The 25505-nt window shown below is 38.7% G+C and overlaps 1 long non-coding RNA gene across 3 annotated transcripts in view; it reads left to right on the top strand.

The window, feature by feature from the left end:
- The first annotated feature begins 399 nt into the window (after positions 1-399).
- The window catches only part of LOC115290479, a 79781-nt gene continuing 54675 nt past the window's right edge, over positions 400-25505 (top strand). For all 3 annotated transcript variants that reach the window (XR_003908128.1, XR_003908129.1, XR_003908126.1), the window contains exons 1-2: positions 400-472; positions 18871-18967. This is a non-coding gene — a long non-coding RNA (uncharacterized LOC115290479). The remainder of the gene's footprint in view (positions 473-18870; positions 18968-25505) is intronic.

Raw genomic sequence — 25505 nt, 5'->3', positions numbered from 1 at the left:
GAGGTCAAAAGAGTGTGTTTGTTGCTTGTTTTTAAGATGGAAGAGACTAAGAAATGCCTTCAGTGTTACTGGGTTTGGTGTAAAAGGCTTATAATGCAGACTAAAACCTTCAGAAAGAAAGTTTCTTTTTGGTCAAGAGACTATCCTTGGAGTAGTTTTGACCAGAATAGTATTGAGGAAGGTTTGGAGCAGAGAAAGGAAAGAATACAAAAAAAAAAAAAAAGGTGAAAAAAAGCAGCAGCTAGACAGAGGTCAGAAGAGCACAAGGTCATGAAGCCAAAAGAGGAATTTTGAATGTGAAGGAATGACCCATAGAATCAAGTGCAACAGAAGCCCTGGAATGTTAGATGTGATCACTGAGAGGTCACCTGGCAACTTCCATGGCAGTGTGGTGGGGGTGAGAGCAGCAGTGGCGGAGGTCACTGAGGCTGGCCACACCCTTCCCTGCAGTGGGCAGGGCCCTATCTAACAGGTAGTGCAGGCTGCAAGCTTTCCATCAGAACGGGCGTACATTCCCCGATGGTGCCATTGGTCTGTGTTTCTGTGGAGGGAAGGAATTGAGTAGAACTGGACAGGTTCGAGAAAAAGGACGGGAGATGTTCACTGAGAACCTCATCTGGATCTTGTCAACCAGGAAGGATGACAAGGGCAGATGAGGAGGGGCTGTTTTTGAACTTGAACAAATTACAATCTGCAATTATAAGTTTAGCTGTTTACTTATTTATTGTCCCTGTCACCAATTAAAGAAAAAATATCCATGAGGACAGGCACTATTTCTTCGTTTTCTTTTCTTTTTTTAAATGTTATTTTAGAGGTAGAAAGCTTGAGCAGGGTAGAAAGCAGAGGGAGTGAGAGAGAGAAAATCCATGCTGAGTGTGGAGCCTGATGCAGGGCTCGATCCCAGGACCCTGGGATCATAACCTGAATGATCAAGAATCAGATGCTCAACCAACTTTGCCACCCAGGAGCCCCAGGACAGGTACTATTTCTGTTTTATTTAATCCTGTATACCTGATGCCTAGTGCACATGCTAAATGCTCAATCTTTGCCAGTGAATCCAAGAAATAGAAAGGTCTGTCATTTTCTGAGGCTGTAGGAGACTTCCAAATATTGGATTAGGCAATCCAACAAAAACTGTCATAAATATAAATGGCCAATCACACTGTAATTTTAAGTTATCGTTTTTATTCAAGAGTAGGAGCACAGGCTGTAATTCAACCTTGGGAGGCTGAAATTGAGTCCCCCAAAACACAGATACATTATTTTGCCTAATATTTTCAAGAACCGTGTGCTAAAAAAGTTTTTTGACCATGTTTTCACTTATAAGTGTTGTGCCCAGGTTTGTAAATCGCCCCAAATCACCCCAAAACAAACACCAGAGACTGCTAGGGAGACCAAGTCACGCCTGCAAAAGCAAAGGGCCTTTATTACAAGCTTAAGCTCAGGCTCACAGTCTCCACCCAACCTGCTGGCCACGTGGAGAGAGCCCAGAACAAAGGCAGGGCAGGGCCTTCTATGCCTTTGGGAGGGGGAGTTACAGGAAATGATGACAGGTGTACAGTGATCCAATCCCTACCCCCCATCAATACTGGCAGTTGTGGGAGCCAATCACAACATTTGGAGTATTGACCAATCAGAGTGGGCCCAGGACGCCCCATGTGGGGCATGACTAGGCAGGCCTCTAGAAAAGGTCAAAGGTATCGGCCAGCCTCTCCTGATTGGGTGCCGCAGGAGTTGTCCCTCCTTAAGGTGCACCCTTTCAGGAGAGGCCTGCGCCTTCCCCTTTAAGTACAGGGAAAGGCTGGATCCGACCTGGGGCAGGCGGGGGAATGCCCCCCCACGGCCACGGGCGCATCTCCACCGCGGAGGTGTGCCACTACCGGCTCCGGGAAGGCTGGGATGGCCCGGTGGGGAGGGCCGGATGGGACCTGCATCCTTACATAAGGAAACCAGCAACTTGCCTGTGATGATCAGACAGCTAGTTTGTAGTAGTGATCTGGTTCGAACCCCGCTTGGTCAGCTTCCAAACTCCACATTTACATTCTTACATAGGTGCTCTGTAGATTCATAGTTTTCAATTATGTCTGGACATTCCGATGTTGTTTACTTTCGCTTTTTAATTTAAAAAAGTACTTATTTATTTGTTTGTTTTGAGAGAGAAATAGAGAGCATGTGAGCAGGAGCAGAGAAAAAGAGAGAGAGAATCCCAAGTCGGCTCTGCGCTGTGGGCATGGAGCCCAATGTAGGGCCTGAACCCACGAACCATGAAACTATGGCCTGGTCTGAAATCAAGAGTTGGCTGCTTAATGGACTGAGCTACCTACCCGCCCCTGATATTTCTTTTGATTGTTACTTTGAAGTGCTTTTTGGGTAACTGACATTGGCTGCAATACCCACTCAATGTGAACTCCAAGAGACTAGACAGTTACTTCTTATTCCCTGCAATGTTTTGTTCTCTGCAATGTTTTCCTAGCACCTGGGTCATGCTATGTGTTTAGCAACTATTTGTTGAATTGATGGAAGAATGAATAAAATACGTGCAGGGGCGCTTTTTTTCTGGTAGCTCTTTGAGGGCTATGAAAATACACGTTTCTGGGGTAAGTACCAGCTTTAACTTTTGCATTCAAGGAATAAATGATGGATGTCGGGGAAGAGGGAAGAGAATGATTTGGGGCAAGGGCCTAAGAAAGCAAAGTACATGAATGGGCATGATTTGGTGGAGTTTATCTGCTCCCAGTGTCGCCGAGGCTTGACAAAGACGACCTGTCTGTGGTCGTTTGTCACTCACCCTGCCAGTGAGCCGGAAGCTAAGGGTCTTTGAAAATGGTTGGCTGGTCCTGATCTCCTATTCAATGGATGAGAACAGAAATCTTTCCCTAAAGTTACTTAACAGGCTTCCAAGTGGTGAGGGTTATAAATAAAACAATATTTCAAGTGATGGCAAAAAGTATACGGAAACCTACTATGTATTTAGATCAGCATAATACAATTTAATATTTACAATGATTCTTTTATGCATTCAGTAAATATTTATTTGACACCTCCTCTGGGCCAAACATTGTAGAGAATGCTTGAGCGACAGCAGACTTTCAAACATAGTAACTAGGAACTAATTACTGTTGTGGAACATTTAAAGCTAATCTGAATTAATTTTGAATGCAATCCATTTTTGCTATCCTTGGTCCCCGCCTGAGAGATGACTATATTAACGTGTGGACCCACTTGGGCCTCTAGAGTTAGTATAAAGATTATTTTACTTTAAGATTTTAAGTACTCTCTGTACCCGGTGTGGGGCTCAAACTCACAACCCCAAGATCAAGAGTCTCACCTTTTACTGAATGAGGCTGCGGAGCGCTCTGGCATAAAGATGATTTTAGAGTGAAAATATTTGATCTACAGAAGCTGCAAATAGAAATCTTACCAGAACTTCCCCTGATCTAACTAAAGCAGAGCGTCCTGAAAATACATCTGTCATTAACCTCCCCCAGAGGAGTTTCCTGAGAATTCAGTGCCATGGAAACCAACTGACCATTCCCATAAGCATCAAAAACCCCAGCATGACCTTCCATACTCTCTTACTTGAAGCCCTGAAACGGCCCCTTTTTGATAAGTTGATACAGATAAACCTTACCCACTGCGAACAACTCCCATATGCATGTGTAAACAAACCTTATCTTTTCTCCTTTTAATCTGTGGGTTAATTTGCAGGCCCCCAATCACTAGACCTGTTGGTAGAGAAAAAATTTCCCTCCCAACATTAGCATATTATTGCCTAGCAATTCACAGTGTACCAGTAGGATTTTTAATGATGCAGCACAATAAATCCAAGTTACGCTTAACATGTATTACTTTCACTAGTGCTTATAGACAAAAACACATCCGGGTATGTAGTGTTTAACACTATGTGTGTGTGAATACTGACTGCTTCATTGCTAGCTGTGTGACCCTGAACAAGTGAATTATTCTCTCTGTGCCTCAGTTTTCTTACCCATAAAATGGGAGTAAAAATAGTACCTCTAGGGGTGGCTAGGAGGATAAAATTAATTAACAAATCTAAAGCTCTTAGAATAGGAAAGGCATATAGTTAGGGCTCAGTTAGATAATTTTATTCCAAGGTCTCCACAGGGTTGGTGGAGGGTCTTGGCCAAATCTCTTGCTGATACTTTCAACACCAGTTATCCACTGGTTTTCTTACTTTGTTTCTTGACCTAAGGGAGCATTTTTAAATTAATGTCAGTGTTGTGACATAGAAGTTTCTTTTTCAGGACACTAGTGTGTACTTTTCTATAATGTTTTTAATTAAAAAAATTTTTTAGGTTTATTTATTTATTTTGGGGGGGGGACACAGGTGGGGAAGGGGCAGAGAGAGAGGGAGATAGAATCCCAAGCAGGCTCTACACTGTCAGTGAGGAGACCAATGCGTGGCTCAAACTCACAAACCGTGAGATCAAGACCTGAGCCAAAGTTGGACACTCAACTGACTGAGCCACGCAAGCACCCCTATAATGTTTGTTAATTTTAATATTAGCTTATGGTTTCTGAATAGTTGAAGCTCATTTAGAAACTTGCAAAGTTTTGAGTATTCAAAACCAACCGAAATGTCAGTTGGTCAATTTTGAAAGGTCAATTAGGAATGCTGTAAATAATTACAGTAAAGAAAGTAATTACACCCACTAACAGGTACTTTGCAGGCCATTCAGGTTTCCAGACCTTGGCTTTGATGAGTTAGAAACACAAACGGAGAGGAAGAATAATCTGTTTCTAAGTGTATAGAATTTTGCTAATCTTGTTTATCTGAAGTCAAGGTCAATACTCCTACAGTTTAAATAGCAGTAATCAGGACTATTGTTTATTGACACTTACCAAATGTCAGGCTAATCTTTTTATAAACATTATCTCATCTGACCTTTAATGAAATCTAGTACGATAGGTATTTTTATTTCTGATCAACAAATGAGGACACTGAGCACTCTAAGGTTTAAATAACATGTCTAAATTCACATGTGTGGGAAGGGGTGGGTGTTCTATTTGAAGCCACTTAGGACTATCTAATTCTATACCCAGATCATTTTTTGTTTGTTTATTTATTTATTTGGAGAGAGAGAGAGGCAGAGAGAGAGGGAGAGAGAGAGTCTGAAGCAGGCACCACCCTGTCTGGGCAGAGCCCAACACAGGGCTTCAACTCACAAACCATGAGAACTAGCTTGGCCACCCAGGAGCCCACTAAAGGCAGACTTTTTGGGGCGCCTGAGTGGCTCAGTTACTTAGGTGTTCAATTCTTGTTTTTGGCTCAGGTTGTGATCTCACAGTTCGTGAATTCGAGCCCTGCATCAGGCTGTGCACTGACAGGTGGAGCCTGCTTGGGATTCTCTCTCTCCTTCTCTCTCTGTCCCTCCCCTTCAGGGGCTCTTTCTTTCTTTTTCTGTCTCAAAAATAAATAAATAAACATTCAACTGAAAACAAAAACCTTAAAAGCCAGACTTCTTAACCACCTCACTGAACAGCTCCCATGGTCTTATTTCGTTCTGCCCTTGGACAGTCTCTGGAGTTTGTTTGCAGAGGAACTACACATGGGAGTCACATTTTATGCAATACAAATCTTAAAAATGCGCATAAGTGCATAGCCATGTATGCAATATAAAGAGACATTAACAATACAAAGAGTTTTACCAAAAAATCCATTACTACTGTGAATGCAAAGGACATTCATTTCTCTTCCTTGTTCTCATCTCCTTCCTCCTCTTTACTCTTCCTCTTCCAACTCTTCCTTCTGCACAAAAGACTAGAGGACATGAAGACAGACTATCACCCTGGTTGCAGAGGTTGACCTGATCACACAGAAAGGATTAGCTTTCAGTCGCCATCATGTTCTCATGCTTTGCTTTATTCGCATTCCTATTTACAATGTCTCTTTCCTCCAAAGATCTCAAAGGCTCTAAAACTCATGTTATTGTCATAGAGGTGTGACTCAAACGCAGGCACATTTAAATTTTAATTTTAAAGAAGCATGAGTAATTTAGGGAAAGCCATGCTTACTTGGTGCTGACTTGCTGCTTCTTCCTGTGGTGAGCATGAATTTTCTGAATCAGCTAGTGTACCCTCTAAAGTAGAATGGTGACCTGGCACCTCTTTCGGTTGAATCAGAAGGTGCTGTGTGCTCACGTTTCCTTTGGGTTGCGTGTCAACATAGGCTCTGTCACGGATACTTATTATTCACGGAACACATCAGGTAGCAAGTGGCAGCAAAGGCTAACTCCTAGGGATGCCAGCAGGACTACTCACTCAGAGGAAATGGCTTGTGATAAAGAATCATCTGCAGCTCACGGCTTTTCTTTCCCCTTCCAAGCTTGTTTCTTGTTTAAATACTGCTTATATGGGGGAAAGGAGCCAGTGATATTTTGAGTGTGTGTGCATTATTTTTTAAGTCGAGGTGATTCTAATATGATCAGCAGAAATCGTGAATGACTAATTTGGGTTCTGCTTGTTACAAAAACATCTGTGTGATTTCTTTTTCTGATAAGTACATTTGATTGAGGGTATTCCAGAAGATTCTGCTTTTTACATTTAAATACTCTTGGGAAATATTTATTTATGCTTATTGTGTACAGAGCTCTGTACTAGACACTGGAGAGCGAGGTTATTGGAAGAAAAGAGGAAAGAGACGTCATGATAACTACAAACTCTAGCAAGTGCTTATTATCTGGGGGAGGAGGAATCGCATACACGCACTGGAAGGAGGGGCGAGTAGTTGGTCTCTTAGGTCGACTGTGTGTGATATGAAATCTCCCATCTCCAAACCGGGACCCTACGGTTGGAATTATCACTGCTAATACATCTGGTTCTAGCAATACCCTTTCGAATGTTTTGATTCCAAATATTCCTACAAACATCACACGTCATGAATCAGCCCATGCTAGATGGATATTATCAAAGTGAACTGGGAGTAATAGAAAATATGAAGAAGAGAGGAAAGCATCCTCTAAACAAGTAAAGCTCTTTTATTTTCTAGCTTTAGTACTAACTTAGTGTGCTTTCTGTTCTGAGCAACTGTGTCCTAAGTCCGTGTTCACCTCTACCCCAATCATAAAGCTACGGAGTAGCTCTTTAAAAAGAATCATTAGTCAGAAGAAGAAATAATGGAAGAATCGTGTTAAAGTGTTTTCACCGTGAAGGAAAAGGGAGAAGGGAAGAATTTTCTAGGGGAATGCTAAATACAGTTTTGTAGAATCTTAGACTCAAGATGAATTGTAGTGATTGAGTTGGATATTCCTCCAGGAGAAAATCCCTACTTTTCAATCCCTGTTGCTCACATCATTCCAAAGGCTTCACGTGACTTCTGGGTGACTCCTTTTGTGTGTCCCACTCTCAGGAATAGGTCAGGTTTTTCTCAGTTGCAGGTGACAGAAAGCTGATTCAGTGTGGCTTAGGCAAAAATAGGAATCTATTGCTCTATGTTAGTGGGTAGACATGGTGAACCCAGAAATTTGTAGACTGTCATTAGCAATCTTGTCTCCTCCTTTCTCTGCCTGGGTTCAGTATCAGGACCTCTTCCCATGTTGAGGCAATAATAGCTACCAGCAGTGATAGATTTATATTATCCTGTTACCTAGTGATTATAGTGAAAGCCCAAGCTTCTTTCTTAAAAGAACTCCGGTTACCCCAAGAAGGGCTCTGATTGGGTCATCTGGGGTCACATGTTTACACTTGTTCTGAGGGATGGATTACTCCTGGCTCTGAAGCGAGGGGGGGGGGGCCTCTCACGTGTATGGTTTTAGGATGAGGCAGGGTAATTTCTGGAGAATTGTTAGGTGGCTAAACACATATATCTACTATATACATGTAATTCAGCATGTTCAAACATAACTCTTCATCTCTCCTTACTAAATCAGCTCCTCCATTTTTATTTTCTTCTCAGAGAATGATTGTGCTAAAACTGAACACAGAATCATTCCTTTCTATCCCTGGGTGTTATATGTAAGTGATGAATCACTAAATTCTACTCCTGAAAGCATTATTACACTGTGTTAACTAACTTGGATTTAAATAAAATTTAAAAATTAAAAATACCCACCCCTTTCTTTTAACTTCCATAACCAATCACAAAGTCTTTTCAGTTTGACTTTAATATTTCTCAAATCTGTCCAATTCTATCCAATCTGACTATATAATCTGTATATTCAGGTTCACTATTATATAATCTCTGGATTTCTGTGAGCCTCCTTACAGCTTCTCCCTGCCTACTGTCTAAAGGAGTACTTTGCAATCTAAATGCATCCCTCACTGACAAACAGAGAGACCTTATAAAGTAAAATTCTGATTATTTTACAGTTGAGATTAAATTACTGCAATAGTTTTCAGTGCCCTCAGGATAAACACAAAACTCTTTGCATGGTTGAAAAGGTCTGTCACAATTTGATCATTGTGTCTACCAGTGCCAAGGGATAAAAACATATTTTGATTGTCCATTTTGCTTGGTGGTCATTTAAAACTTTATTATTATAATAATAGATTTAGCATGAAGCAGAATGCAAATTTTGAATAATTTTAAGATAAAATAATTGGGGTAGATGTGCAGCACTCACTAAGATCTGGCTCTCCTCTCTTTCTGGGCACACAGATGGATTACCCTTCTTGGCCTTCAAGGTTGGATGCCTAGTTCTAGCTAATGATTTGTGAGCAAATCATTTAATTGCTGATGGGAGGCCTTCCAGAACTCTCTTCTCTTTTGACAAAGTGATTTGCAAAATTTCAGATAGTGGCTTATTCATCAGCTTGTAAGTTATTTTTTTTAGAGAGAGTGAGAATACACACAAGTGGGGGAGAAGGGCAGATACACACACAGAGAGAGAATCTTTTTATTTAAAATTGTTTTATTTTTAGAAAGAGAGTGAGTGGGGAAGGGGCAGAGGGAGGGAGAGAGAGAATCTGAAGCAGACTCCACAATCAGGGCAGAGCCTGACACGGGGCTCGATCCCACACCTATGGGATCATGACCTGAGCTGAAATCAAGAGTTGGTTGCTCAACCGACTAAGCCACCAGGCATCCCCATCAGCTTGTATCTCGATGTGGGAATGACACTAAGCAGAATCTCTAGTCAGCTTCTTAGGAACATGAAGAGAGCAAGAAGCAAACCTTCCTGCTTTAAGCAAACATTGGGGCTATTTGTCACTACAGCATAACCCAGCCTATGTTGCCTGAAGCTGCAAATCTTACCTCCCTAATTCCATGGGGGTAATTGTTCTTATTCTTCTGCTGTTAGAAATTCAAGTGCAGTTTGAAAAGTACTGCTTTATCGCATTTAGCTTAGTGCAGTGTGTATACTAGATGCTCAATCAGTATTTCTGGAGGAGAATCCCTTCTAAATATTGAATGGTTTAAATGTGATCTTTTCTGAAGCTATGGGAATGTATTTTTTGGGTTTTCTATATAATGATCATGAAAATTAATTATTGAAATCTTCTGTGACACATTTTATTTCTACTTTTTCCTTCACAAATGGTGAACACTATTTTTGGGAAACATATAGTCATAATTTCAACACACACCCTGGTACTATTTAGAATTCCTATGCAAGAGCCTTTTTTCAAGTTTATTTAATAAATACCTGAGGAGTTTTCAGCACAATTAAATGTGTTTCCTCCACCATGATAAAAACGTGATACTTTCAACTCTGTGAGAAACAAGCAAATGTGACTATCTGCGGATGTGTGTGTTATCCATATATTACAATGTCTGTGTTTGAAGTTAATCTTTTCTTGAACAGGCGTCAGAGAGGTCTCAGTGAATGCTTGTAAATTTAAGTCAGTGTTGGAGAGCAGTAAAATAAGGAATGAGTGGATTTCAACAAGATAGCCGTTTATTGCTATAAAAGTACACTACGCTCACCCCACCCTAGAAGTCATGGCAATAGGCAGCTATGGGGACCCATAAAGAGCTAACAACAGTTACATTGAACTACAGCAAACCCAGTGATTAACCATGCTGAGAGAGGCCGTAAGATTTCCCAGGGCTGCCCAAATTCTCCTTTGATCTAAGTGGATATTGTCTTATTTAGGTACAAATGTTTGGCCTGTGGATGTTGCATGTCCTCTACTGATTTTGCTGGAATGGAGCACAAATTCAAGTTTTTAAAGACAAATATTTCCACATCTCTAAGTATGACAAGAATTTCTAACCTGGGATGAAGTGTAAACTTCGTTAGGATATTAGTGTATGTATTTTCCAGACTTTTTAAATAGTCACCTTTTTATCAATGCCTTTTGAAAGAATGGGCAGTTAGATTAATTATAAGGAATACCAAGATAAATTTGTAGGGAAATGTATCTTGCTTTACCTTCAAATTCAACCTTTATGTACAATTTTGATAACAATTTGATAAGAAACAATTTTGATAATAGTTATGGGGTGCTAGTATTTGTTTCATAACATGACTAGAAATTTGATTCTGAAACAAATGTCTATTTTTATATATTTGCAATGTTGATTGAATGATTCAACTGCCACTTTCTTCAAGAAGATTTTTTCTGTTTCGTGATATCCATATAGAGACAAAAGAGAGCAATTTTGAGATTCCTGGGTGCCTTAGTCAGTTGAGCATCTGACTCTTGATTTTGGCTCAGATCATGATCTTGTAGTTGTGGGATTAAGCCTTGGGTCAGGCCCCATGCTGAGCATGGAGCCTGCTTAAGATTCTCTCTCTCTCCTTCCCCACCTCCCTGCTCTCTTAAAAAAAAAAAAAAAGATTAGAGCAATTTCGTGTACATACTGTCTTTTCCCTCTTTCTCTTTCCTTCTACATTTATGCACATCTGGTCCATGTTATAGAAATGGAAATGATTTAAACCTAACTATATTAGTAGTAAATTGCATATGTATTAAGAGATTTTCATACAGGTGTCTTTTCAGAAAACCTTCGAATTTCTTAAAATGTTTAAATTTCCTATTTTCTGTAGTATATTAAGCTTACACATAATAACTATCTCTTTCATCAAAAAGGTATTATAAAGGCCCCTAAAGACCAGGACTACATGTTTTTCAACTTATCTATTTCATAGACCTTAATATAGAAATTTTAAAAATTTTCATAAATATATTTTTCATTAAATAGATTAGAATATTTCACTTTTTTTCTCATGAAGCTCATTTAAGTGACATAATTCACTCATTTAAAAATTAAACTGTATATGCATTATATCTCAATAAAGCTGGGATAAAAATAAAATTAAACTTTTATGATGTTAGGTCCCATAACCTCTATATTTTTATTGATTTTTGCGTCATTATCATAGAGAATCTGAGGCGCCGCTCATACTGCATAGAATTCAATCCATGTGCATGTGGGAGAGGGTGAGTGGAGGTGATTCACCTTGGGCATAGGCAACCGGCAGCTGCAATGTCTGTGGAGAACTTCAAAACAACTTAAAGGCAACTAAATAATCAGTGTGCTTTCATTATGACCACAGGTCAGCATTACTAAACAATGTCAGAGATCACGGATTCCTCCGCATCAGAGTTCACCACTTCAAAGCCTTCCTCTCACCTACTCTTTGTAAGCCAATGCTTTGGACCACAGCTATTTATTTATTTAAATGCTTATTTTTGAGAAAGGGAGAGAGATAGCATCTGAGTCAGGAGGGGCAGAGACAGAGGGAGACACAGAATCCAAAGCAGGCTCCAGGCTCTGAGCTGTCAGCACAGAGCCCAGTGCAGGGTTCGAACTCACAAACCATGAGATCATGACCTGAGCCAAAGTTGGACGCTTAACCCACGGAGCCATCCAGGCACCACCGGGACCACAATTTTTAAAGCTAAACTGTTCGCTATGTCATAGAGGTTAGGTATTTAAAAGCTCTAACATTGTGTAAAAAGACTTTTGCAGACTCTTGAATGATCTTTCGTTTCAAAGAATTCAGTCATCATAAGGCAGGGAGCTGTTTTGTCTTCATTTGGTGATGATAAAAGACAGTCATTCACTAGGATTCTGGGCTCAAAACATTGAGGGTTCTTTTGGCAGAGGCAGTGAGGGTGGGTGGGCTTTCGAAACCTAACTCAGCCCTCAGTACTCAAAAAGAACTTTTCAATGTCTTTCATATTCCCTGATCTTCTCTTTTATCTGCCTTACTGTAAATGCGGGCAACTGTGCTCGGCCATAAAAGATAAGCAAAGGAAGCTGGCTAGAATTGAGAAACTGTCCACAAAGAAGACAGGCTTGAGTAATTAAGATATCAATACACCATTTTTATAGTTCTCATAATGTGTTTGCTGAGGACATCACCACAAACTACTCACAGTGATTTTATTTCATTGAAAACATTAAGGGAACAATCATAATAATGCTTTTCTCTCGTGATTCCTTGATTATTTATTATAACTTTTAGTATTCTAACAACTATGTATGGAAACTCAAAGCAATAAGGTGATTGGAATACGTTTACACTGAGAAAGGTAGTGTTTTATGGTAAAAATAAAATTAATTCCAGATCCACCATTTTAATTGTATGGTAACTTTCAGCAAGCCACTTAACACCTTACACCCCACATTTCTGGGTGTGAAAAGGGGGAATGATAGTAGCTAATGTAATGCTCCTGTGGGGTTATTGTGTAAAGCAAGGGAAACAGTGTATGTGAAATGACTTTGAAAATTCTAAAGCAGAGTTGGCAAACTCAAGTCTACGGAAGCCAGCAGATAATACAGATGTGTGAATTAGACTTAGTGTAACAATAAAGACAGTGGGGTATATGGTTGGGCTGAAGAGTCTGGCCCATGATTAAAGCCATTCAAATGTAATTATTTGTTTTTTCAAATGTACCAGTCAGACAAAGCAGTCAGAGTATCGCTTGTTTCAACTCTTATTTGAAAACTTAATTACAGGAGGCAGCTGGGTGGCTCAGTTGGTTAAATGTCCAACTTTGGCCCAGGTCATGATCTCATGGTTTGTGAGTTTGCGGCCCGTGTTGGGTTCTGTGCTGACAGCTCGGAGCCTGAAGTCGGCTTTGGATCCTGTCTTCCTCTCTCTCTGCCCCTCCCCTGCTTGCACTCTGTCTCTCTCAAGAATAAAAATAAACGTTAAAAAAATTATTTAAAAAAGTTAATACAAATGTAAGGGACATATCTTTGGGAATGTGCATCATACCTATATCTGAAATAAAGGCAAAAGAATTAGCTATTGAATATACTTATCTAACAGCAGAAAGAATTTAGATGAAATAATAGGGAAAACTTTCCAAAAACTTCTAAATCATATTATCCACATGTCCGCTTGGAATCCGACTATAGTTATAGAGTCCTCATATGTCTATGTTGGCAGAAAGTACTATATCTTTCTCTTGAGTCCTCTCCTGCCCCTCCTCACTGTCAAAGATCCCTGAGAAGGACCTTAGGTAGGTCAGGGGGTAGGACACAGAGTGAACAGGGGCCATGGTCCTAGCTCTTTGTTTTGTTTTGGCTGCTGGCCCATGTTATAGCTGAACACATGTCCTGCACAGTCAGGTCAACTGTATCCATTGGCTGCTCTGCCCTGTGCTGGCTGGCTCCAGGCCCTCCAAGTTCTTAGTTATGTCTCATTCCTGGTGGGCAGGTTATAGCTGCCTTGATTTTCGCTGATCAGGTCACCTAACTTTCTTCCCATGTATAATTCTATGTCAGGTGTGAAGATTCAAAGAACTGCCTGAAATAAACAAACAAATAAACAAACAATGGATGAGAATGAAAGTCATGTGTAGGATAACGTAGGACAAACAAATAAACAAACAATGGATGAGAATGAAAGTCATGTGTAGGATAACGTAGGACAACCTTGGAGAGCAAAAGGACAGCTGGAGTGATGGCAGAAAATATGATTAATATTTAACTTAAATTCTAGTTACTTTGCAGGAGATTAGAATAATTAGATAAAAAACTAACAATTAAGGATATAATAAAGAAAAGATTTTTCCACTAAAAATAAATGAGTATAGAAATTGGAAACTTTTGTAGTATCCTACACAGATCATTAAAAGAGCTGAATACCTAAAAACTCTTGCATCATTTAAAATAATCACTTATTTTTATATATGTAAAATAGTCACATAATCAAAATTGAAAATGTACAGAATTGTTTGTATCCTATCTCTATCTCTTGTTTTTTTATACAAATGGTGGCATTCTATACATATTTTTTCCTATGACTTTATTTGTTTTTTATACTTAATAGTATATACTAAAGACTGTTTCATGTCTTCCAATTAATGAGATTTTTCCTTCTTTTTCTTCTTCTTTTTCCCAATTACTATATAATGGGCTTTTATCTTTTTTGAAAAACAGCACAGCCAGCTCAAAGTCAATAAACACCATCCATATGCTCAGAACTTTTAAGAAGGCTTTTTAGTCCCTCTTAACCATGACTAGACAATCAAGGATGACTACATATTGAAAAAATACTTCTGACATGAAAGAAAGACAAATAGAGCAATGAAAGAAAAGGAACTTTGAAAAAACAATGGAGATGATTCATGAAGAAGAACACTTTAGAAAATATATAGCATTTGTAACCTTAGAAAGACAAAGGAAGCAAATGTATCCATGAAATAATAAACACATGATACAGAAATGGAACATTCAGAGGATAAAAGGGGTTATTGGATATTAAAAGTATGTTAGTAGAAATAAAAATCTCTCTAAGCATTGGAAAAATAAACTTGAGGTCAGAGTCTAGAAATTAGAACAAAAGACAATGATTTGGAACATAAAAGAGCACAGATAAGAAAAAAATCATAGCCCCATCTCAGAAGAACCAAACCTCAAAAGCACAAATTACAGAAATAGAAAACTTTAGAAAAACCAAAAAGATGAAATCATGAATAATATGATTCAAGAAAATTTCCTACAATTCTGAGTTTCCCAATCAAGAATTTCTATCAATGGATGAAAATAGATCCATAACAAGGTTTTTAGGGGCATCACCTAAATGATGAACCAACTGAGAAATAGGGCAGCAAGGAGAAGGGGGAGTACCTAAACCAACTTTATTACTGAAAATGTCTAACAGGAGAACGTAACTGTACTAGTTTTCTAAGGCTGCTGTAACACAGTATCACAAACTGAGTGGCTTAAAATAACAGAAATGTATTATCTCATAGTTCTGGAAGCTGGAAGTCTGACATCAAGCAGAGCCTTGGTACTTCTGAAACCTGTATGGGAGAATCCTTTCTCACCTCTTCTAGTTTCTCATGTTTCTTGATGATCTTTGGCATTCCTTGGCTTATAGATGCATCACTCCAGTCTGTGTCCATTGTCACACAGCCATCTCTCCCTGTGTCTCTCTCTTCTTCTCTTATAAGGTCATCAGTTATCCTAGATTCAAGACCATCTTCATGACCTCAACTTCATTATATCTGCAAGGACCCTATTTCCAAATGAGGTTATATTCATCAATCTTGAGGGTTAGGATTTCAAAATATCTTTGGGGGACAAAAATTCAACCCTTAATAATAAATTAGGGTAAGAACCAAATGGATCAGCCACTGAAACTCAAAATATCGCAGCCTTACCTTTATAATCATGGAGGTCTCGCCATATCAAGTCAAACTTACGGTAAGGAGAGCAGAGAGGAGGAGCTCTTAGTCCCTGCAGTTAACTCTCAAGAAGGAAAATCTTGGAGCAGAGCTAAGCACGCCTAGTGTTTTGCCATAGACTAGCTTAGGCCCTCTTCTCCAGGGAGATCTGAGTAAAGAGTGCAGAGTGACAGGAGACTTTCCATGTAAGGAAACATCAGGAGTGAGGGAAAAGCCTTTCCTCAACACAATATCAAAAACCAATTTGGAAAGAAAATCCATAAAACATAAACAAAAATTTTTTTCATGATAATAGCATGACTCTGAAACTCCAAATTGTATCACAAAGACTAGGAAGTCAGGGTTAAATTTCTCATCTTGTATAGGTAAACTCAAAGTTAACATCATTCTTGGCTAAAATTAACAACACAGGAAACAACAGGTGTTGGTGGGGATGCGGAGAAAGGGGAACTCTCTTACACTGTTGGTGGGAATGCAAACTGGTGCTGCCACTCTGGAAAATAGTATGGAGTTTCCTCAAAAAGTTAAAAATAGAACTACCCCATGACCCAGCAATTGCACTACTAGGTATTTACCCAAAGGATACAAAAATGCAGATTCAAAAGGGGTACATGCACCTTGATGTTTATCACAGCACTATCAACAATAGCCAAATTATGGAGAGAGCCCAAATGTCCATGTCTGATGGATGGATAAAGAAGATGTGATATATGTAAAATGGAATATTCCTCAGCCATTAAAAAGAATGAAATCTTGCCATTTTCAATGACATGGATGGAGCTAGAGTATATTACGTTAAGCAAAATAAGTCAGTCAGAGAAAGGCAAATACATTATGATTTCACTTGCATATGGAATTTAAGAAATAAAACAGAGGGACATAGGGGAAGGGAAAAAGAAAACGAGAGGGAGACAAACCATAAGAAAGTTACCTCTAGAGAACAAAATGAGGGTTGCTGGAGAGGAGATGGGCAGAAGGTGGGCTAGATGGGTGATGGGTACTTAGGAAAGCACTTGTGAAGAGTACTGGATGTCAGAGGTAAGTGATAAATCACTAAGTTCTGCCCCTGCAGCCAGTATCGCACTATATATTAACTAGACTTTAAATAAAAACTCAAAAAAAGTTAACATCATTCTTGACTTTGAAAACCAGGAAATACATATTGTAAAGTATATGTTTTTTTAAAAACTGAAATGTAATCATTATAAGCATTAGACCGTTGGCTATATACCTTCTAAAAAACTCTAGAGAACATAAAAATAAACAAAGTGCAGTTCATAGACTATAGAATAAAAAGAAAACATCCAAGATGAAACAAGAAGCATAAAAAGTATTCACAAATAAGATTTAAAAAGATTAAACATACCTTTTCTAACAGTAATATAGACAATACAAAGACTCCATTAGATGTCCAAGATACTCAGTTAATTAAATGACAAGATAGTAATGGTCAAAAGCTGATCAACAAGTATAACAAAAAGTAGGGAACAAGGATAACAGTATCTTACATAACAAAATCATTAATAAGATTAAATTTATATTTCTGAAATAACAACAGAGAAAGATATATGAAAAGAAGGCTTACAGGGATGCCTGGCCAGCTCAGTCAATGAGTGAGCAACTCTTGATCTTGGTCGTGAGTTTGAGCCTCATGTTAGGTGTAGAGATTACTGAAATAAATACAAATGTAAAAAAAAAAGAAAAAGAAACTTTACAAATAAGAGGAAAAATTGACAGAAACAACAACCATTTCTCAATCTCTCCAGAACTTTCTTCCTGCCCTTTGTCTCCGATAAGGGCATACAGAATCTGAATAATGAATTAATAAAGATGAATTGATAATTATATAGTACATAATCAAAACTATAATTTTTTCAAGTGCTTATGGAATATTTCCAAAATTTGATCAGATATTTATTCATAGTTATACAAAAATGCCCTAAGAAACGGACCTCGTTCTCTGACTACAAGATAAAAACAAACAGAAATAAATAGGAAACTTTGAAACAAAATTCAAGCTTTTACAAATGTTAAAATTATTTCTCAAAGCACCACTCATTCAATTATGACAGTCTGAGTTTTAAAAATGCATATAAACCTTTTGGGGAAAATTGTATGGTACCAAATTCCTACTCTGAAGTAAATCCGTAGTCCTACATTATATGACAAGAATAAAATGAAATATATTAAATATTCAACTCAAGGTGGGAGAAAAAAAGCTCTGAACCGAAACTAAAGAAACAAAGTCAAAATACTCTAGAGAATATTGTTATTTTGACACTGAACATGTTACTAAAAATCATTATGTCTAAAACTCAGTGGGATTGACAAGCAATTTTATGTACTATTCCTCTTAATTCTACTCCTCTAAAATGCTGTTGTGTGAACTGTAGAAGTATGTTCACCTAATTACAAGATGGGTTCCAGAACAATTGAAAGAAGATGACTAACTGGAGAAAAGGCAAATGAGGAAATATAGTAGTAAATGCGGGAAGGCCAATGCAAATTCTGGATCCGAGAATTGTTATGCTTAGAATTGCAAAATACATAAAAGAAAGGTATTTGAAAATGACAAACCCTGCGTGTTTAAAAAAAAATGCAATTACCTTTCTGGAATAGATGGAGCTATTTGTGGGGTAGATAGCATTTCTGGTGGTCAATCTATTCGTTATCCACAGTAGGCTATCTGATACAGGAATCCATTGCATTGCTGAAGGGTGTGCCTCCCAGCCGACCCCAACTTAATTAAGGTATAATTGACAAGGAAAATTGTATACATTTAAAGTTTGCACCATGATGATGTGCTATATGTATACATTGAGAAATATACACCATTATCAAGTTAACACCTCCACCATCTCATGTTGTTATTTATCTTTTTGTTGTTGTGAGAACGCTTAGGGTTTACTCTTTTAGCAAATTTCAAGTATACAATACAGTATTGTTCACTAAGTCACATGCTATACATTACATCCTTAGAACTTACTCATCTTATAAATGAAAGTTTGACTTAATCAGCATCTCCCCCTTCCCCCACCCCTTAGTCCCTGGTAACCACTGTTCTATTGTTTCTAGGAGTTCAACTCTTTTTTTTTTTTTTTTGGATTTCACATATAAGTGATAGCATACAGACTCTATCTGTTCAGCTTATTTTGCTTAGAGCAATGCCCTCCAGGTTCATGCATGTTGTCACAAATGGCAGTATTTCCTTTTTTTGAACGACTGAATGATATTCTAACATATGTATACGCCATAGTTTCTGTATTAATTCATCTGTTGATGGACACTTAGGTTGTTTCCATATTTTGGCTCTTATAGATGCTGCAATGAACCTGGGAGTGCAGATTATCTCTTTGAGACACTGATTTCGTTTCTTTCCATTATATGTCCAGAAGTGGAATGACTGGATCATAAGGTAGTTCTATTTTTAATTTTTTGAGGAATTTCCATACTGTTTTCCATGGTGGCTGCACCAATTCACTTTTCCGCCTACAGTGCACAAGAGTTCCCTTTTCTCCACGTCCTCGCCAACATTTGTTGTCTCTTGTTTTTTTGATAATAGCCACTCTAACAGATGTGAGGCCATAACTTATTGTGGGTTTGATTTGCATGTCTTTGATGATTAGTGATGGTGAATACTTGGAAAAGTGTGCTTTAAATATTGAAAATACTTTGGAACATTTGGAATAGATATTGGAATTTTAAAATAAAAAAGTCTGAGAAAACTTGTAGGCAAGAACAGTTATCATTCTTATGTTATATTGCTAGTAATTAGCAATTAGAATTTGTGCTATAATTGCTTATTGAATGAAGCCTTTTCATTATATACATAATTATTATTCCTCAAAAAAAAAAGGAATAATTGAAAAGTATGTAGAAAAACCAACCTATGTGATAGAATTGGGAAGAAATTCTTTGGGAAGGAACATGAGTGATCTCTCTGAGGCAATACAAATCTTCCATATCTTGTTGGTTGTTACAGACTGTATTCATAGGTAAAAATTGCTTGTTCTGACCACTAAGAGTTTGTACATTTTACTATGTATAAATTGTGCCTCAAAAACTAAACCTGAACCTGAACAGATGAAAAAAGTTGAGTGCAAAAAGGCTTATTCTTTGGAATGTTAGGCCAACTTCTGCTACTTGGTTTTTTTCTCCTATTAAGCAAAATCAATTAAATTTGAGTCAGTTTGGTGTGATATGCATACAGCACCTTTGTGAAATTTTAGTAGAGTTTTCTATCTCCAAATAGTATATAACTATTATATGGGCAGTTGTGACAGTAAGTGCAAGGTAAATATTCAAGATCATGTTCACTTTTTCAAGTTTACAAATTAACTCCTATACAAGGAACAAACTATGTATTGAAAATGGACGATTTATCTAATCAATTTCCTAGGCACTTTTTAAAAATACTTTTATAATTCCCTTAATAGTAGCTATCTTCTTGGGTCACAGCTGTGAGCAAAATATAAACAGCACAAATTAGGGCTATTCAAGTGATTCGAAGAAGGTGATAATTTGTTCTCTAGGGATGGCTACTTTAGTCCCTTTCTCAACTTAAGTCCATTTTCTTTGTGGCCCCTGGTTGGCTCAGTTGGTAGAATATGTGGTTCTTGATCTTGGGGTTGTGAGTTCAAGCCTCACACTGGGCAGAGAGCTTCCTTAAAAAAGAAAAAGAAAAGAAAAATCATCCATTTTATGAAAAGATGTAACAAATTCACAAGTGCAGAGGGATCAGATGTTTCACTTATAGCTAGCATGTGAGGTCCAATTATCACTTGTTGGCATTAGTATAATCTCAGGAAGCATTTTTCCCATGGTCAAGTTGGGTTTCAAAGATTACATTTATCAAGTCTTGGAAACTGACAAGCATTCTGGGTGGGGGATGTGTGTAACTGTCTGTGCCTTTGACTCAGCCCTTTGGTGTGGTGTTTTCATTTGGACACATGGATCTGATTGAGTTGTACCAGCACAACTGTTCTATTGAGGTTGTTTTTATTTTTATTAATTTTTATTAAAAAATTTTTTTTAATGTTTATTATTAAGACTGAGAGAAACAGAGGGGCAGAGAGAGAGGGAGACACAAAACCTGAAGCAGGCTCTAGGCTCTGAGCTATCAGCACAGAGCCTGAGGAGGGGCTCGAACCCACAAACTGTGAGATCAAGACTTGAGCTGAAGTTGGACACTTAACCTACTGAGCCACCCAGGTGCCCCTGGGGTTGTTTTTAAACTATGGATCTGATCCTACTGAAAGATAAGTGTTCTGATTTTTTTAAATGTTTGTTTATTTTTTAGAGAGAGATTGAGAGAGAGAGAGTGAGTGGAGGAAGGGCAGAGAGAGAGGGGGACACAGAATCCAAAGAAGACCCCAAGCTCTGAGCTGTCAGCACAGAGCCCAATGTAGGGCTCAAACTCAAAAGCTGTGAGATCATGCATGACCTGAGCCAAAGTTCCATGCTTAACCAACTGAGCCACCCAGGCGCTTCTAAGTTTTCTTTTTTTTTTTAAATGTTTTATTTATTTTTGATACAGAGAGAGACAGAGCATGAGAGGGGGAGGGGCAGAGAGAGAAGGAGACACAGAACCGGAAGCAGGCTGCAGGCTCTGAGCTAGCTGTCAGCACAGAGCCTGATGCGGGGCTCAAACCCACAAACATGAGATCTGACCTGAGCCGAAGCTGGATGCTCAACCGACTGAGCCACCCAGGCGCCCTAAGTTTTCTAATTTTTGAGTGGCTTTGTTGGGTAGAGCAGGATGACAGAAATAGTACAAAATAATTTTTTAAAAGTTAGGTAGCAAAGACAGTCTTTGAATATTTAACCAAATCCTTTCATATTTAGGACTTACTTATCCGGTAAGTATAAAAAGACAACCTACAGATTTATTACCTCAAATTGTGAACCAAATATTTGTCAGGCCTCTTAAACACATATGAGTTTAAATGTGGCACTAACGTACAACGTTATAGTAGGGCCTGTCTCGTGATGTACAACATTGTGAGTGTAGAAGATTTTTCTTGCAAGAAATTTGATACACTTCATGCCCTAGGTGATCACCCTTCACCCTCTACTAACTCATTTATTCTACCTTGCTTAAAACTCAGCTATACTTTATTTCTTGCCATATGAATCCATTTGAATAAACTCACTTGATAGTTTTTTAAAATTCTCCAGAGATTAATTTTAATTAATTTGTCATTTTTGCTTTAGAGACCCATAACTGGGCCCAAATTACCTCTCAAAGCAGAAAGTAACCAAACTGTATCTATTAGTATGTTAAAGAAGATATTTCTACATTGAGAAAGCTGTTGGAATAGACTTTCAAGACCCTTCAGACTCTAAGATATTAGGTCTGTCTACTATTTAGGGCTAAAGTAACCAACCAGGGCTCTTGCCTGAGTATCTTCCAGGCATTTCATTCTTTTATCTCTAATCCTCAAAACAATGTGGTAAGGTTGGTGTTCTTATCCCTGTGCTACAAATGAGGTCATGGACACTCAGGTTCATTTAACTGGTGAGTTGTTTATCTGAAATGTGGAACTAGGTCAGTCTGATTCCAGAGTTTATATCCTTTTCATTGAACTTGCACTGGGTGCTGAAAAGATTCTGAGAGAGCACAGTGGTGTGGAAGGACATATCTTTCCATTATTTTGTCATTCTCTTTCATGACATAGTTTACCAAATAGTGAAAACAAAAAGCAAGACCAGCCTGTGTCTGAGGACTTTCTCCTTCTCACCCAGAAGCTGTTCCTCTGTGTCCTCTCTTACCTATGATGTAATGAGGCTCCCCTACGTAATGACAGGAATATGTTAGTCTCTAGTGTCATTGGCTTTCTGAGCAGGAACGAGAGTCAGGAAACAGCCAAAGCATAATGAAATGTCTGCATGTGAGGGGCTTGCTGAGAAGTACAAAGGGACTGTGTGCCTTTAGAGAGGAATAGAGCCCTTCATTAATGGGCTTAACCCATGTATGCCCTTTTTGTCAATATACGTCCAAATGGCTCCTGAGTCCTGCATGTGTATGAGTTGGGATTGCTCCGTGTTCTGCCTCTGGGAGTGATTCCACCTCCGCAGATAACTGATTATCATAACCTACCTTAAAAAAAGTTTATTTCTTTTGAGAAAGAGAGAGGATCCCAAGCAAGCTCCATGCTGTTAGCGCAGAGCCCAGTGCAGAGCTCCATCTTATGAACTAAGCTGAAAATCAAGAGTCGGAAGCTTAACTGACTGAGTCACCCAGATGCCCCATATCACAACCTAACTTTCAGCTGGAACTGATACTCAGCTTGAGGGTGCCAGAGTTCCATGGCTCTGATGCTCTCTCCTTTGTGTTGGCAAGCAGATAATGCAGAATACAAACCAATAAACCCAAACAATCAATGAACAAGCACACAAATAGAAGAGCTCATAGACCATGGAAACAACCTCTAGTATCTTTGCCAAAAAAAAAAGGTTCATTTTTGAACAGTATGCAAAGAATACCCAGACTGTTTAGTCAGCTAGGCCAGTCTCTATTTGAATCCATCTTTTCCATTTATTGTTTTATAATTTAGGTCAAGTCATTTAACCTCTTTGAGTCTTTGTGCTTTATCCAGTTTTGACCTTCTAAAGTTGCTGCGAGGAAAAAGGAAATCTGTGCATGAAGCACCTAATACAAGGGATTCCAGTGCACCCCTGGTGTGCATGCTGGCTTCTCTCTCCCTCCCTCCCTCCTGGGTCTACTGGCTTCTCTCTCCCTCCCTCCCTCCTGGGTCTACTGGCTTCTCTAGGAAAAGGTTGTTTTAGAAGGTGAAAGGACCCTTTCTTCCCATTCATTTAGAGGCATCAAATAGCCTTTGTCTTGTAAGAATCTTGAATTGTTTATTTTGTATGAGTTTTTAAAAATAGCTTAGTTAGCAATTCAGGACACACAATTACAAAAGGATAATCTAGACTCAACAGTGACTGTAGTGGAAAAAAAGAATGAAATGAAAAACAAAAGGGAAAGAAACAAGGAGAATGCTGTATACATTATTTACAAACGGGAACACTTTCTATGCACAAACTCCAGGCTCCTCATTACTTTGTAAACTATATATTCTTCTCAAGTATGGGGCACTTTAAGTTAATGATGTGATCCATTCATCCTGCCATCTTTTATTTATGCTTTCTTCAACAGTGAAATGAATAGTCAGAAACAATGCCCTGCTTATTCTGTGAACAAGAAGAGGAAAGGGAAGTGTGTGTGTGTGTGTGTGTGTGTGTGTGTGTGTGTGTGAGCATGTGTGTGAGCCTGTGTGTGTGTGTGAGCCTTGTGTGTGTGTGTGTGTGTGTGTGTGTGTGTGTGTGCGCATGCACACATGTGCTTCCTTCTCCCTATGAATTAGGACTCAGGATGATTTTAACCAATACTCCCACAGGGTTATTTTTCAAACTCTTAATAATGTTTAGAAACAGAGCTCATACTAAGGACAGTAAATGGCTAAAACTGTGGACCTCTCTGTTGAAGACCAACCCTGTTCCTCTCCTGCTTCAGTCTGATTACCTCTGGGGAATGTGCTGTTCCTTGGAACGAATCAGCCTGCACAAAATAAGAGAGGTTGAAAAGTTTAGGATGTGGAAAATATGTGGAATTTGCTCTTGAATAATGATTTGTAGTTTTCTTTTGCAATAAATATGACCAATGACCCAGATAGGAGGATGGCAATTACCTAATGAATCAAGCCTCAGCAATGTAAAAACACTTCATAACAAAAATGAAAGCAATAATAGTAGGAAGTCAGGTTAAGTAAACAAGTATAATGCTCTCCGTGTCTGTAGATGTACATTTACAAATTCCAAGGCTATGACTGTGGAAGGGATTATTCTAATGATACCAGCAGTGTCCATTTCCAATGCATGTTGAATTGGTTCTTTTGGATTTGTGGACAGATCATGTTCTGTGCTGAATTTCCACACCTATCTGGGAGAGAGTTAGCTTGGACAATGTGTCACTCATGTAGGACTGTGATGTAGCAGCCCCATGGCTCTGACAATCATTTACTGGTGTGCAAGTCACAACCTAACAGGTTCAGGTATTTCAAAGTAAATCATTTCCAAGTCTGTTACGGCCTGTGTAGAAATTGCTTTTTCGCTCAGTTATATATTTAAAATCTGCTGTCCGTGTGAAGCTGTCCTTGATTACTGACCATTCCCTTAATTTGTGAAATGGGATACGTTTACGAACTTTAGAGGAGAGGAAACTGCCTTTATACAAAGGTGGGGCAGGGAGAGGAGGCAGAGATGTGAATGAGCAAATTCTGACCAGTATAGAGCTGTGTCCTCATGGAGCCACTTTTGCTTTTTAAAAGAAAAGTCGGCAGCTATTTACTTAAGGTATATGATACCACTAGGTTGGTGACTTTGGAAAAATCTCAGTCATTCTTGTAAAGCAAAGGCTTGAATTAGCTGATATTTAAGGGCATTTCCAGCCCTAAGACACTGGGAGAGCAAAATAACATTTTCAAGGTTAAGAAAATCTTTTAGAAAATGTAGAAAGCTACTTGGATGTTAAATAAACCATACTGTAGCAGCATTACCTTCCTCCCAGTTCTGTGAGTAAATTGTAGTAGGTAGAGTAATCCGAGTTATTTGGTGCTCTATCGACAGGTGTTGATTTCTCCGGTGTTTCTCAAGTATTAGCATGCATAAGGCTCTCCTGAGAAGCTGTTTCAGGCAATTGTACCTCCAGAGACTGGTTCAGTAGGTTGAGTGAGGAGCCCAGGAATCTGCACTTTATTATTTAAAAATTTTTGATGTTTATTTATTTTTGAGGGAGAGAGAGAACTCAAGTGGGAGAGGGGCAAAGAGAGAAGGAGAAAGAGACTCTCAAGCAGGCTCCGTGTTGACAGTGCAGAGCCTGACACAGGGCTTGATTTCACGAACCATAAGATCATGACCTGAACTGAAATTAAGAGTTAGATGTTTAACAG

The sequence above is a fragment of the Suricata suricatta genome, chromosome 4 (assembly GCF_006229205.1).
Source record: "Suricata suricatta isolate VVHF042 chromosome 4, meerkat_22Aug2017_6uvM2_HiC, whole genome shotgun sequence".
NCBI classification, from domain to species: Eukaryota; Metazoa; Chordata; class Mammalia; order Carnivora; family Herpestidae; genus Suricata; species Suricata suricatta.
Note: the sequence above shows the minus strand (reverse complement) of the source record. Positions and strands in the feature narration are given on the sequence as shown.